Here is a 14469-nt window from a genome sequence, read left to right on the forward strand (position 1 = left end):
CAATGAATCAATAAATAATTAAGATAATGAATCAATACATAATTAAGATAATGAATCTATAAATAATTAAGATAATGAATCAATAAATAATTCAGATAATGAATCAATATATAATTAAAATAATAAATCAATAAACAATTAAGATAATGAATCAATAAATAATTAATATAATGAATCAATAAATAATTAAAATAATGAATCAATAAATAATTAAAATAATGACTAAATAAATAATCAAGATAATGAATCAATAAATAATCAAGATAATAAATCAATGAAAAATTAAGATAATGAAACAATAAATAATTAATATAATGAATCAATAAATAATTAAGATAATGAATCAATGAATAATTAAGATAATGAAACAATAAATAATTAAGATAATGAATCTATAAATAATTAACATAATTAATCTATAAATAATTTAAATAATGAAGCAATAAATAATTAAAACAATGAATCAATAAATAATTAAGATAATGAATCAATAAATAATTAAAATAATGAATCAATAAATAATTAAAATAATAAATCAATAAATAATTAAAATAATGAATCAATAAATAATTAAAATAATAAATCAATAAATAATTAAGATAAGTAATCAATAAATAATAAAAATAATGAATCAATAAATAATAAAATAATGAATCAATAAATAATTAAAAAAATAAATCAATAAATAATTAAGATAAGTAATCAATAAATAATAAAGATAATGAATCAATAAATAATAAAATAATGAATCAATAAATAATTAAAAAAATAAATCAATAAATAATTAAGATAATGAAACAATAAATAATTAAAATAATTAATCAATAAATAATTAAGATAATGAATCAATAAATAATTAAGATAATGAATCAATAAATAATTAAAATAATGAATCAATTAATAATTAAAATAATGAATCAATAAATAATTAATATAATGAATCAATTAATAATTAATATAATAAATCAATAAATAATTAAGATAATAAATCAATAAATAATTAAAATAATAAATCAATAAATAATTAAGATAATGAATCAATAAATAATTAAAATAATAAATCAATAAATAATTAATATAATAAATCAATAAATAATTAAGATAATAAATCAATAAATAATTAAAATAATAAATCAATAAATAATTAAGATAATGAATCAATAAATAATTAAGATAATGAATCAATAAATAATTAAGATAAGTAATCAATAAATAATAAAAATAATAAATCAATAAATAATTAAGATAAGTAATCAATAAATAATTAAGATAATGAATCAATAAATAATTAATAAAATGAATCAATACATAATTAAAATAATAAATCAATACATAATTAAGATAATGAATCAATAAATAATTAAAATAATAAATCAATAAATAATTAAGATAAGTAATCAATAAATAATTAAGATAATGAATCAATAAATAAGTAATAAAATGAATCAATAAATAATTAAAATAATAAATCAATAAATAATTAAGATAATGAATCAATACATAATTAAGATAATGAATCAATAAATAATTAAGATAAGTAATCAATAAATAATAAATATAATGAATCAATAAATAATTAAAATAATGAATCAATAAATAATTAAGATAATGAATCAATAAATAATTAAGATAATGAATCAATATATAATGTAGATAATGAATCAATAAATAATTATAATAATAAATCAATAAATAATTATAATAATAAATCAATAAATAATTAAGATAATGAATCAATAAATAATTTAAATAATTAATCAATAAATAATTAAGATAATGAATCAATAAATAATTAAGATAATGAATCAATATATAATGTAGATAATGAATCAATAAATAATTAAGATAATGAATCAATAAATAATTAAAATAATGAATCAATAAATAATTAAGATAATGAATCAATAAATAATTAAAATAATGAATCAATAAATAAGTAAGATAATGAATCAATAAATAATTAAGATAATGAATCAATAAATAATTAAGATAATGAATCAATAAATAATTAAGATAATGAAACAATAAATAATTAAGATAATGAATCAATAAATAATTAAAATAATAAATCAATAAATAATAAAGATAATGAATAAATAATTAATTAAAATAATAAATCAATAAATAATTAAGATAATGAATCAATAAATAATTAAGATAATGAATCAATAAATAATTAAAATAATGAATCAATAAATAATCAGGACAATGAATCAATAAATAATTAAAATAATAAATCAATAAATAATTAAGATAATGAATCAATAAATAATTAAAATAATGAATCAATAAATAATTAAGACAATGAATCAATAAATAATTAAGAAATTAATCAATAAATAATTAAGATAATGAATCAATAAATAATTAAGATAATGAATCAATAAATAATATAATGAATCAATAAATAATTAAAATAATGAATCAATAAATAATTAATATAATGAATCAATAAATAATTAAAATAATGAATCAATAAATAATAAAGATAATAATCGATAAATAATAAAAATAATGAATCAATAAATAATTAAGATAATGAATCAATAAATAATAAAATAATGAATCAATAAATAATTAAGATAATGAATCAATAAATAATTAAGATAATGAATCAATAAATAATTAAGATAATGAATCAATAAATAATTAAGATAATGAATCAATAAATAATAAAGATAATGAATAAATAAATAATTAGGATAATGAAGCAATAAATAATTAAAATAATGAACCAATAAATAATAAAGATAATGAATCAATAAATAATTAAAATAATGAATCAATAAATAATTAAGATAATGAATCAATAAATAATTAAGATAATGAATCAATATATAATTAAGATAATGAATCAATAAATAATTAAGATAATGAATCAATAAATAATTAAAATAATGAATCAATAAATAATTCAGATAATGAATCAATAAATTATTAAGATAATGAAACAATAAATAATTAAGATAATGAATCAATAAATAATTAAAATAATAAATCAATAAATAATTAAGATAATGAATCAATAATTAATTAAAATAATAAATCAATAAATAATTAAGATAATGAATCAATAAATAATTAAGATAATGAATCAATAATTAAAATAATGAATCAATAAATAATCAGGACAATGAATCAATAAATAATTAAAATAATAAATCAATAAATAATTAAGATAATGAATCGATAAATAATAAAAATAATGAATCAATAAATAATTAAGATAATGAATCAATAAATAATAAAATATTGAATCAATAAATAATTAAGATAATGAATCAATAAATAATTAAGATAATGAATCAATAAATAATTAAGATAATGAATCAATAAATAATTAAGATAATGAATCAATAAATAATAAAGATAATGAATAAATAAATAATTAGGATGATGAAGCAATAAATAATTAAAATAATGAACCAAAAAATAATAAAGATAATGAATCAATAAATAATTAAAATAATGAATCAATAAATAATTAAGATAATGAATCAATAAATAATTAAGATAATGAATCAATAAATAATTAATATAATGAATCAATAAAAAATTAAAATAATGAATCAATAAATAATTAATATAATGAATCAATAAATAATTAAAATAATGAATCAATAAATAATAAAGATAATGAATGGATAAATAATTAAAATAATGAATCAATACATAATTAAGATAATGAATCAATACATAATTAAAATAATAAATCAATACATAATTAAGATAATGAATCAATAAATAATTAAGATAATGAATCAATAAATAATTAAAATAATAATCAATAAATAATTAAGATAATGAATCAATAAATAATTTAAATAATAAATCAATAAATAATTAAGATAATGAATCAATAAATAATTAAAATAATGAATCAATAAATAATTAAGATAATGAATCAATAAATAATTAAGATAATGAATCAATAAATAATTAAAATAATGAATCAATAAATAATTAAAATAATGAATCAATAAATAATTAAGATAATGAATCAATAAATAATTAAGATAATGAATCAATAAATAATTAAGATAATGAATCAATAAATAATTAAAATAATGAATCAATACATAATTAAGATAATGAATCAATAAATAATTAAGATAATGAATCAATAAATAATTAAGATAAGTAATCAATAAATAATAAAAATAATAAATCAATAAATAATTAAGATAATGAATCAATAAATAATAAAATAATGAATCAATAAATAATAAAAATAATGAATCAATAAATAATAAAATAATGAATCAATAAATAATTAAGATAATGAATCAATACATAATTAAAATAATGAATCAATAAATAATTCAGATAATGAATCAATAAATAATTAAGATAATGAAACAATAAATAATTAAGATAATGAATCAATAAATAATAAAAATAATAAATCAATAAATAATAAAGATAATGAATCAATAATTAATTAAAATAATAAATCAATAAATAATTAAGATAATGAATCAATAAATAATTAAGATAATGAATCAATAAATAATTAAAATAATGAATCAATAAATAATCAGGACAATGAATCAATAAATAATTAAAATAATAAATCAATAAATAATTAAGATAATGAATCAATAAATAATTAAAATAATGAATCAATAAATAATTAAGACAATGAATCAATAAATAATTAAGATAATTAATCAATAAATAATTAAGATAATGAATCAATAAATAATTAAGATAATGAATCAATGATTAATTAATATAATGAATCAATAAATAATTAAAATAATGAATCAATAAATAATTAAGATAATGAATCAATAAATAATTCAGATAATGAATCAATAAATAATTAAGATAATGAAACAATATATAATTAAGATAATGAATCAATAAATAATGAAAATAATAAATCAATAAATAATTAAGATAATGAATCAATATATAATTAAAATAATAAATCAATAAATAATTAAGATAATGAATCAATAAATAATTAAGATAATGAATCAATAAATAATTAAAATAATGAATCAATAAATAATCAGGACAATAAATCAATAAATAATTGAGATAATGAATCAATAAATAATTCAGATAATGAATCAATAAATAATTAAGATAATGAATCAATAAATAATTAAGATAATGAATCAATAAATAATAAAGATAATGAATAAAAAAATAATTAGGATCATGAAGCAAGAAATAATTAAAATAATGAACCAATAAATAATAAAGATAATGAATCAATAAATAATTAAGATAATGAATCAATAAATAATTAATATAATGAATCAATAAAAAATTAAAATAATGAATCAATAAATAATTAATATAATGAATCAATAAATAATTAAAATAATGAATCAATAAATAATTAATATAATGCATCAATAAATAATTAATATAATGAATCAATAAATAATAAAGATAATAAATCTATAAATAATTAAAATAATGAATCAATAAATAATTAAGATAATGAATCAATAAATAATTAAAATAATAAATCAATAAATAATTTAGATAATGAATCAATAAATAATTAAGATAATAAATCAATAAATAATTAGGATAATGAATCAATAAATAATTAATATAATGAATCAATAAATAATTAAGATAATTAATCAATAAATAATTAAAATAATGAATCAATAAATAATTAAAATAATGAATCAATAAATAATTAAGATAATGAATCAATTAATAATTAATATAATAAATCAATAAATAATTAATATAATGAATCAATAAATAATTAAGATAATGAATCAATAAATAATCAAGATAATAAATCAATAAATAATTAAAATAATAAATCAATAAATAATTAAAATAATAAATCAATAAATAATTAAAATAATGAATCAATAAATAATTAAAATAATGAATCAATAAATAATTAAGATAATGAATCAATAAATAATTAATATAATGAATCAATAAATAATTAAAATAATGAATCAATAAATAATTAATATAATAAATCAATAAATAATTAAGATAATGTATCAATAAATAATTAATATAAGGAATCAATAAATAATTAAAATAATGAATCAATAAATAATTAATATAATAAATCAATAAATAATCCATATAATAAATCTATAAATAATTAAAATAATGAATCAATAAATAATTAAAATAATAAATCAATTAATAATTAATATAATGACTAAATAAATAATTAATATAATGAATCAATAAATAATTAAAATAATGAATCAATAAATAATTAAAATAATGAATCAATAAATAATAAAAATAATAAATCAATAAATAATTAATATAATGAATCAATAAATAATTAATATGATAAATCAATAAATAATTAATATAATGACTCAATAAATAATTAATATAATGAATCAATAAATAATTAAAATAATGAATCAATAAATAATTAAAATAATGAATCAATAAATAATTAATATAATGAATCTATAAATAATTAATATAATAAATCAATAAATACTTAAAATAATGAATCAATAAATAATTAAAATAATAAATCAATAAATAATTAATATAATGAATCAATAAATAATTAATATAATAAATCAATAAATAATTAATATAATGAATCAATAAATAATTAATATAATGAATCAATAAATAAGTAAAATAATGAATCAATAAATAATTAATATAAAAAATCAATAAATAATTGCTATAATAAATCAATAAATAATTAAAATAATGAATCTATAAATAATTAAAATAATGAATCAATAAATAATTAATATTATGAATCAATAAATAATTAAGATAATGAATCAAAAAATAATTAAAATAATAAATCAATAAATGATTAAAATAATAAATCAATAAATGATTAAAATAATAAATCAATAAATAATTAAAATAATAAATCAATAAATAATTAAGATAATGAATCAATAAACAATTAAGATAATGAATCAATAAATAATAAACACAATGAATCAATAAATAATTAAGATAATGAATCAATAAATAATTAAAATGATGAATAAATAAATAATTACAATAATGAATCAATAAATAATTAAGATAATGAATCAATAAATAATTAAAACAATGAATCAATAAATAATTAAGATAATGAATCAATAACAAATTAAAATAATAAATAAATAAATAATGAAGATAATGAATCAATAAACAATTAAGATAATGAATCAATAAATAATTAACACAATGAATCAATAAATAATTAAGATAATGAATCAATACATAATTAAGATAATGAATCTATAAATAATTAAGATAATGAATCAATAAATAATTCAGATAATGAATCAATAAATAATTAAAATAATAAATCAATAAACAATTAAGATAATGAATCTATAAATAATTAATATAATGAATCAATAAATAATTAATATAATGAATCAATAAATAATTAAAATAATGACTAAATAAATAATCAAGATAATGAATCAATAAATAATCAAGATAATAAATCAATGAAAAATTAAGATAATCAATCAATAAATAATTAAGATAATGAAACAATAAATAATTAAGATAATAAATCAATAAATAATTAAAATAATAAATCAATAAATAATTAAAATAATGAATCAATAAATAATTAAAATAATGAATCAATAAATAATTAAAATAATGAATCAATAAATAATTAAGATAAGTAATCAATAAATAATAAAAATAATAAATCAATAAATAATAAAATAATGAATCAATAAATAATTAAGATAATGAATCAATACATAATTAAAATAATAAATCAATAAATAATTAAGATAATGAATCAATAAATAATTAAAATAATGAATCAATAAATAATTAAGATAATGAATCAATAAATAATTAAGATAATGAATCAATATATAATTAAGATAATGAATCAATAAATAATTAAGATAATGAATCAATAAATAATTAAAATAATGAATCAATAAATAATTAAGATAATGAATCAATAAATAATTAAAATAATGAATCAATAAATAAGTAAGATAATGAATCAATAAATAATTAAGATAATGAATCAATAAATAATTAAGATAATGAATCAATAAATAATTAAGATAATGAATCAATAAATAATTAAGATAATGAAACAATAAATAATTAAGATAATGAATAAATAAATAATTAAAATAATAAATCAAAAAATAATAAAGATAATGAATAAATAATTAATTAAAATAATAAATCAATAAATAATTAAGATAATGAATCAATAAATAATTAAGATAATGAATCAATAAATAATTAAAATAATGAATCAATAAATAATCAGGACAATGAATCAATAAATAATTAAGATAATGAATCAATAAATAATTAATATAATGAATCAATAAATAATTAAGATAATGAATCAATAAATAATTAATATAATGAATCAATAAATAATTAAAATAATGAATCAATAAATAATAAAGATAATAATCGATAAATAATAAAAATAATGAATCAATAAATAATTAAGATAATGAATCAATAAATAATAAAATAATGAATCAATAAATAATTAAGATAATGAATCAATAAATAATAAAGATAATGAATCAATAAATAATTAAGATAATGAATCAATAAATAATTAAGATAATGAATCAATAAATAATAAAGATAATGAATAAATAAATAATTTGGATAATGAAGCAATAAATAATTAAAATAATGAACCAATAAATAATAAAGATAATGAATCAATAAATAATTAAAATAATGAATCAATAAATAATTAAGATAATGAATCAATAAATAATTAAGATAATGAATCAATATATAATTAAGATAATGAATCAATAAATAATTAAGATAATGAATCAATAAATAATTAAAATAATGAATCAATAAATAATTCAGATAATGAATCAATAAATAATTAAGATAATGAAACAATAAATAATTAAGATAATGAATCAATAAATAATTAAAATAATAAATCAATAAATAATTAAGATAATGAATCAATAATTAATGAAAATAATAAATCAATAAATAATTAAGATAATGAATCAATAAATAATTAAGATAATGAATCAATAATTAAAATAATGAATCAATAAATAATCAGGACAATGAATCAAAAAATAATTTAAATAATAAATCAATAAATAATTAAGATAATGAATCAATAAATTATAAAATAATGAATCAATAAATAATTAAGATAATGAATCAATAAATAATTAAGATAATGAATCAATAAATAATTAAGATAATGAATCAATAAATAATTAAGATAATGAATCAATAAATAATAAAGATAATGAATAAATAAATAATTAGGATGATGAAGCAATAAATAATTAAAATAATGAACCAAAAAATAATAAAGATAATGAATCAATAAATAACTAAAATAATGAATCAATAAATAATTAAGATAATGAATCAATAAATAATTAATATAATGAATCAATAAAAAATTAAAATAATGAATCAATAAATAATTAATATAATGAATCAATAAATAATTAAAATAATGAATCAATAAATAATAAAGATAATGAATGGATAAATAATTAAAATAATGAATCAATAAATAATTAAGATAATGAATCAATACATAATTAAAATAATAAATCAATACATAATTAAGATAATGAATCAATAAATAATTAAGATAATGAATCAATAAATAATTAAAATAATAATCAATAAATAATTAAGATAATGAATCAATAAATAATTTAAATAATAAATCAATAAATAATTAAGATAATGAATCAATAAATAATTAAAATAATGAATCAATAAATAATTAAGATAATGAATCAATAAAAAATTAAGATAATGAATCAATAAATAATTAAAATAATGAATCAATAAATAATTAAAATAATGAATCAATAAATAATTAAGATAATGAATCAATAAATAATTAAGATAATGAATCAATAAATAATTAAGATAATGAATCAATAAATAATTAAAATAATGAATCAATAAATAATTAATATAATGAATCAATAAATAATTAAGATAAGTAATCAAAAAATAATAATAAAAATAATAAATCAATAAATAATTAAGATAATGAATCAATAAATAATAAAATAATGAATCAATAAATAATTAAGATAATGAATCAATACATAATTAAAATAATAAATCAATACATAATTAAGATAACGAATCAATAAATAATTAAAATAATAAATCAATAAATAATTAAGATAAGTAATCAATAAATAATTAAGATAATGAATCAATAAATAATTAAGATAATGAATCAATAAATAATTCAGATAATGAATCAATAAATAATTAAGATAATGAAACAATAAATAATTAAGATAATGAATCAATAAATAATTAAAATAATAAATCAATAAATAATAAAGATAATGAATCAATAATTAATTAAAATAATAAATCAATAAATAATTAAGATAATGAATCAATAAATAATTAAGATAATGAATCAATAAATAATTAAAATAATGAATCAATAAATAATCAGGACAATGAATCAATAAATAATTAAAATAATAAATCAATAAATAATTAAGATAATGAATCAATAAATAATTAAAATAATGAATCAATAAATAATTAAGACAATGAATCAATAAATAATTAAGAAATTAATCAATAAATAATTAAGATAATGAATCAATAAATAATTAAGATAATGAATCAATAAATAATTAAGATAATGAATCAATAAATAATTAAGATAAGGAATCAATAAATAATTAAAATAATGAATCAATAAATAATCAGGACAATGAATCAATAAATAATTAAAATAATAAATCAATAAATAATTAAGATAATGAATCAATAAATAATTAAAATAATGAATCAATAAATAATTAAGACAATGAATCAATAAATAATTAAGAAATTAATCAATAAATAATTAAGATAATGAATCAATAAATAATTAAGATAATGAATCAATAAATAATTAATATAATGAATCAATAAATAATTAAAATAATGAATCAATAAATAATTAAAATAATGAATCAATAAATAATTAATATAATGAATCAATAAATAATTAAAATAATGAATCAATAAATAATAAAGATAATAATCGATAAATAAAAAAAATAATGAATCAATAAATAATTAAGATAATGAATAAATAAATAATAAAATAATGAATCAATAAATAATTAAGATAATGAATCAATAAATAATTAAGATAATGAATCAATAAATAATTAAGATAATGAATCAATAAATAATTAAGATAATGAATCAATAAATGATTAAGAGTATGAATCAATAAATAATAAAGATAATGAATAAATAAATAATTAGGATAATGAAGCAATAAATAATTAAAATAATGAACCAAAAAATAATAAAGATAATGAATCAATAAATAATTAAAATAATGAATCAATAAATAATTAAGATAATGAATCAATAAATAATTAAGATAATGAATCAAAAAATAATTAAAATAATAAATCAATAAATGATTAAAATAATAAATCAATAAATGATTAAAATAATAAATCAATAAATAATTAAAATAATAAATCAATAAATAATTAAGATAATGAATCAATAAACAATTAAGATAATGAATCAATAAATAATAAACACAATGAATCAATAAATAATTAAGATAATGAATCAATAAATAATTAAGATAATGAATCAATAAATAATTAAGATAATGAATCAATAAATAATAAAGATAATGAATAAATAAATAATTAGGATAATGAAGCAATAAATAATTAAAATAATGAACCAATAAATAATAAAGATAATGAATCAATAAATAATTAAGATAATGAATCAATAAATAATTAAGATAATGAATCAATATATAATTAAGATAATGAATCAATAAATAATTAAGATAATGAATCAATAAATAATTAAGATAATGAATCAATAAATAATTCAGATAATGAATCAATAAATAATTAAGATAATGAAACAATAAATAATAAGGATAATGAATCAATAAATAATTAAAATAATAAATCAATAAATAATTAAGATAATGAATCAATAATTAATTAAAATAATAAATCAATAAATAATTAAGATAATGAATCGATAAATAATAAAAATAATGAATCAATAAATAATTAAGATAATGAATCAATAAATAATAAAATAATGAATCAATAAATAATTAAGATAATGAATCAATAAATAATTAAGATAATGAATCAATAAATAATTAAGATAATGAATCAATAAATAATTAAGATAATGAATCAATAAATAATAAAGATAATGAATAAATAAATAATTAGGATGATGAAGCAATAAATAATTAAAATAATGAACCAAAAAATAATAAAGATAATGAATCAATAAATAATTAAAATAATGAATCAATAAATAATTAAAATAATGAATCAATAAATAATTAAGATAATGAATCAATAAATAATTAATATAATGAATCAATACAAAAATTAAAATAATGATTCAATAAATAATTAATATAATGAATCAATAAATAATTAAAATAATGAATCAATAAATAATAAAGATAATGAATGGATAAATAATTAAAATAATGAATCAATACATAATTAAGATAATGAATCAATACATAATTAAAATAATAAATCAATACATAATTAAGATAATGAATCAATAAATAATTAAGATAATGAATCAATAAATAATTAAAATAATAATCAATAAATAATTAGGATAATGAATCAATAAATAATTTAAATAATAAATCAATAAATAATTAAGATAATGATTCAATAAATAATTAAAATAATGAATCAATAAATAATTAAGATAATGAATCAATAAATAATTAAGATAATGAATCAATAAATAATTAAAATAATGAATAAATAAATAATTAAAATAATGAATCAATAAATAATTAAGATAATGAATCAATAAATAATTAAGATAATGAATCAATAAATAATTAAGATAATGAATCAATAAATAATTAAAATAATGAATCAATAAATAATTCAGATAATGAATCAATAAATAATATAGATAATGAAACAATATATAATTAAGATAATGAATCAATAAATAATTAAAATAATAAATCAATAAATAATTAAGATAATGAATCAATAAATAATTAAAATAATAAATCAATAAATAATTAAGATAATGAATCAATAAATAATTAAGATAATGAATCAATAAATAATTAAAATAATGAATCAATAAATAATCAGGACAATGAATCAATAAATAATTGAAATAATAAATCAATAAATAATTCAGATAATGAATCAATAAATAATTAAGATAATGAATCAATAAATAATTAAGATAATGAATCAATAAATAATTAAAATAATGAATCAATAAATAATCAGGACAATGAATTAATAAATAATGAAAATAATAAATCAATAAATAATTAAGATAATGAATCAATAAATAATTAAAATAATGAATCAATAAATAATTAAGACAATGAATCAATAAATAATTAAGAAATTAATCAATAAATAATTAAGATAATGAATCAATAAATAATTAAGATAATGAATCAAAAAATCATTAAAATAATAAATCAATAAATAATTAAAATAATGAATTAATAAATAATTAAAATAATGAATCAATAAATAATTAAGATAATGAATCAATAAATAATTAAGACAATGAATCAATAAATAATTAAAATAATAAATCAATAAATAATTAAGATAATGAATCAATAAAGATAATGAATAAAAAAATAATTAGGATCATGAAGCAAGAAATAATTAAAATAATGAACCAATAAATAATAAAGATAATGAATCAATAAATAATTAAGATAATGAATCAATAAACAATTAATATAATGAATCAATAAAAAATTAAAATAATGAATCAATAAATAATTAATATAATGAATCAATAAATAATTAAAATAATGACTCAATAAATAATAAAGATAATGAATGGATAAATAATAAAAATAATGAATCAATACATAATTAAGATAATGAATCAATACATAATTAAAATAATAAATCAATACATAATTAAGATAATGAATCAATAAATAATTACGATAATGAATCAATAAATAATTAAAATAATAAATCAATAAATAATAAAGATAATGAATCAATAAATAATTAAAATAATAAATAAATAAACATTAAGATAATGAATCAATAAATAATTAAAATAATGAATCAATAAATAATTAAGATAATGAATCAATAAATAATTAAGATAATGAATCAATAAATAATTAAGATAATGAATCAATAAATAATTAAGATAATGAATCAATAAATAATTAAGATAATGAATCAATAAATAATTAAAATAATGAATCAATAAATAATTAAGATAATGAATCAATAAATAATTAAGATAATGAATCAATAAATAATTAAAATAATGAATCAATAAATAATTAAAGATAATGAATCAATAAATAATTAAGATAATGAATCAATAAATAATTAAGATAATGAATCAATAAATAATTAAGATAATGAATCAATAAATAATTAAAATAATGAATCAATAAATAATCAGGACAATGAATCAATAAATAATTGAAATAATAAATCAATAAATAATTCAGATAATGAATCA

Source organism: Euprymna scolopes, chromosome 46 (assembly GCF_053919585.1).
Source record: "Euprymna scolopes isolate OS-2025 chromosome 46, ASM5391958v1, whole genome shotgun sequence".
NCBI lineage: Eukaryota > Metazoa > Mollusca > Cephalopoda > Sepiida > Sepiolidae > Euprymna > Euprymna scolopes.